Source organism: Amphimedon queenslandica, unplaced genomic scaffold, assembly GCF_000090795.2.
Source record: "Amphimedon queenslandica unplaced genomic scaffold, v1.1 AMPQUscaffold_12096, whole genome shotgun sequence".
Lineage (NCBI taxonomy): Eukaryota > Metazoa > Porifera > Demospongiae > Haplosclerida > Niphatidae > Amphimedon > Amphimedon queenslandica.
This window is the reverse complement of record NW_003547665.1, coordinates 10,907-15,182: the sequence shown is the minus strand read 5'-3', so window position 1 is coordinate 15,182 and position 4,276 is coordinate 10,907. Positions and strand designations below refer to the sequence as shown.

General features: G+C 34.7%; 1 pseudogene; it reads left to right on the top strand.

Annotated features, from left to right (window-relative positions):
• The first annotated feature begins 258 nt into the window (after positions 1 to 258).
• The window catches only part of LOC100632136 (pre-mRNA-processing-splicing factor 8-like), a 6,338-nt pseudogene continuing 2,320 nt past the window's right edge, over positions 259 to 4,276 (top strand).

Genomic DNA, 4,276 nt, shown 5'->3' with positions numbered 1-4,276 from the left:
ATACATGTACTGTATATGTATACCCAATTACCCATTAGCAGTGGAACAGGGGAACTGTATATTTATACATGTGTACAGTACATGTACTAGTTTTTGCTGAGCAAAATTCTGTTAGCTACATGAAGAGTGTTTAATGATTCTTCATTTAAAAGGATCTTGGTGATCTGTTGTATTTGCCCAATGAAATTATTGTTTATATACGGTACATGTGTACATGTACATGTGTATCATGTTAATGTACATTTGTGTTACTAGGACATGAATCACACTAATTCTTATGGTATTATAATAGGACTCCAGTTTGCCTCATTCATAGTACAGTATTACAGGTTGGTTCTTGATCTATTGGTATTGGGTCTTCAAAGGGCCAATGTATTGGCTGGACCTCCTCAGCTACCAAACAATTTCTTAACATATCAAGACATGGACACCGAGGCTGTTCCCCCTATTAGATTATACTCACGTTATATTGACAGGGTACATGTATTCTTCAGGTTAGTCTGTCCTCGTGGGTGGGTCTTTGATGAGTTAATGACCAGACGGGCGGTCTGAACTATCTGCTGATAATATATACACTGGTCACTGAGACCCCTTAATAGCTACCTATTAATAACTACCTATTTAATAACCAGTTATTAATAACTTGTCATGTGATTAGGTTTTCAGTTCATGATTTTAAAGACCTCATACAGTGTTACCTGACGGAGCACCCTGACCCTAATGATGAGAACAGTGTCGGATACAATAACAAGAAGTGCTGGCCGAGGGACTCCAGAATGAGACTGATGATGAAGCATGACGTTGATCTGTGAGTTTGTTGTTATTATTATTAATATTATTATTATTATTATTATTATTATTATTATTATTATTATTATTATTATTATTATTATTATTATTATTAGTATTCTTCCTAACAGAGATCACCACTACACAAAAGTACTGGGTGAATGTACAGTTAAGGTGGGGTGACTATGATTCTCATGATGTTGAAAGATGCTCATGCCTAGTTCCTTAACTACACCACTGACAACGTGTATTTATCCATCACTAACTGTGGCTATGATTGGCATTGATCTGGTTTATAATTTACACAGGTAAGGGGCCAGGTTTAATTTTAACTGTGGGTCGAATTTTAGCAAATTTAATGAGTGATAATTTTAAATTGAAGACACATATACATGTACAATGTACATTGTGTACATACACAATTGTGTACATAATATTTTTCATTCTCGTATTTTTATTCCCATGCAGTGCCTTTGGAAGTTGGATCCCAGGAATGAAACCTTATATCCAGCAGGCCATGTCTAAGATAATGAAAGCTAATCCTGTTCTTTATGTATTGAGAGAGGATAAGGAAGGCACTCCAGCTGTACTCTTCAGAGCCAACTGAGCCTTACATGTACATGTACATGTATTCTGTCGTCACAAAATTATGGAGAATTATTCTCAAATCAAATCATTTGGTTTGTTGACAATACTAACGTGTATCAGTTACCATTTATAAGGTTAGCTCCACCCACTGCCATACCCCCTCTGTATCCACTGGAGCTGATAGTGTATAGTGACCAGCTGGAGTTGTTAATAATGAGGGATTTTGTATTAATGGTGTCCTAGCTTGGCTTTGTTTAAACTAATTTATAATGTTTTAATGAAGAATGTAGTCACCAAATGTGACCATAATTGACAAAAAGTACCTTATGGCGGGTAGTGAAATTTGTCTTTATAGCCAAAAAAATCCAACTTCCTGAGCTCCATTTATTATAACATTACTCCACAGGATGCAAAAAGTTACTATGTAACTTTTAGAAACAATGGTTGTCCAACAGAGCACTCACAGGTTGATATTTTTCAATAAAATGATGAATTTTAAAATCCGCCATAAGGTACCTTTTGTGAATTATGGTCACAAATATTAATTATAGTTATACTAAACTCAAACTTAAATCTGTTGATTTCTTTTTAATAGACATTTAAAGGTAATTTAACGACAAAGCCGATTAATGGAGCCATTTTATATTTAATCCATGTACTGGCCAGCTCTTTCTAAAGATTATCCATACTTCAGTTTGATTGGGACAAAAGCATCTGGGACAGAATACAGCAGAAGAAGTGGCGGCTCTCATTTGGTCGCTACCAGTGGAGGAACAACCCAAACAGATTGTTACTAGAAAAGGAATGCTTGATCCACTAGAGGTGTGGCTATGTTAATTATTAATTATTTATTTTATTATTTTTAGGTACACTTGTTGGATTTTCCTAATATACTCATAAAAGGTAGTGATTTGCAGCTGCCGTTTCAAGCCTGTTTAAAGGTAGGTGTGGTAGTCATGTGACAGTTGATGATGTCATCATGTCTTTAGGTAGAGAAGTTAGGTAATCTTATATTGAAGGCCACTGAACCTCAGATGGTATTGTTCAATTTATGTGATGACTGGTTGAAGAGCATACCATCATACACTGTTAGTTTATAGTAATTGATATGTACATGTATTTTCTGATACATATACATGTACTCCTGTTGCGTAGAAAGTTTGAGGGGATTCCAATCAAAATTGGATTTTTAAAAAAGTTGCTCAAAAATTGGGTAAAAGTCCCTGTACTATTGGTAATGCGGTAGCGTTACTAAGTAGATTTGCCCTACTTCAGAATGGCTGCCGGGAAAACGAGCTCCTATGCTTACCAGACTTCTTAGAAGACCTTATCTTTACCAGAGGACTCTAATGGTACCACAAGCATGGCTCTAAACCTTGTCAAAGAGGAAAGTCAAAAATTGGCAAGTCGGCCGTTTTATTCAACCACCTTTTTTCATCATCTCCTGTCAATCTAGTTAAGCAAAGGTATTGTGGTTTTTGGTCAATACTACAAGGATAATTTTTATACCATTCTACTTCAAATATCTATGTGCAGATCCACAACTTACAAATAACTTGAACAATACAAAAAAGTTGCCCTCTTTTTATCACTGCCAGTCCAACTTACCTCATTCCACCTTTTGTTAATTAAAAAAGCATGTTGATGTTCTTATGCAGCGTAGAAAGTTTGAAGTGATTCTAACTTCAATTTTTCAAGTTACAGCCATTAAGAAAATGCCAAAATCTGAAAATACCCAAGGCTATATAGTCCATGGTTTTTTCCAAGAAATGGCTCCGAAATTACCCCAAATTTTCAATTACAATTTCTGATACATATTGATGTTTTTATGCTGTGTAGAAAGTTTGAGGTGATTCCGACTTTAATTTTTCAAGTTACAGCCATTTTAAGAAAACGCCAAAATCTGAAAAATTTGTCCATGGTTTTTTTTCAAAAAATGGCTCCAAAATCACCCCAATTTTTTATTACATTTTCTGATACATATTGATGTTCTTATGCAGCGTAGAAAGTTTGAAGTGATTCAACTTCAATTTTTCAAGTTACAGCCATTTTTAGAAAACGCCCCAAATTTGAAAAATACCCAAGGCTATAGCCCATGGTTTTTTTTCAAAAAATGGCTCCAAAATCACCCCAAATTCTTATTTTATTTTCTGATACATATTGATGTACTTATGCTGTGTAGAAAGTTTGAGGTGATTTCTACTTCAATTTTTCAAGTTACAGCAATTTTTAGAAAACACCCCAAATTTGAAAAATACCCAAGGCTATTATAGTCCATGGTTTTTTCAGAAAATGGCTCCGAAATCACCCCAAATTTTTAATTACATTTTCTGATACATATTGATATTCTTATGCTGTGTAGAAAGTTTGAGGTGATTCAGACTTCAATTTTTCAAGTTACAGCCATTTTTAGAAAACGCCCCAAATTTGAAAAATACCCAAGGCTATAGTCCATGGTTTTTTTTTCAAAAAATGGCTCCAAAATCATCCCAATTTTTCATTACATTTTCTGATACATATTGATGTTCTTATGCTGCATAGAAAGTTTGAGGTGATTCCGACTTTAATTTTTCAAGTTACAGCCATTTTTAGAAAACGCCCCAAATTTGAAAAATACCCAAGGTTTTTTTCAAAAAATGGCTCCAAAATCACCCCAATTTTTTATTACATTTTCTGATACATATTGATGTTCTTATGCTGCGTAGAAAGTTTGAGGTGATTCCGAATTTAATTTTTCAAGTTACAGCCATTTTAAGAAAACGCCAAAAATCTGAAAAATACCCAAGGCTATTAGTAACGCGGTAGCGTTACTAAGTAGGATTCACCCCCAAACAAAATGGCTGCCACGACTTTTGCAGCCTTGCTATACCGGGAAAACGAGCTCCTATGCTTACCAGAC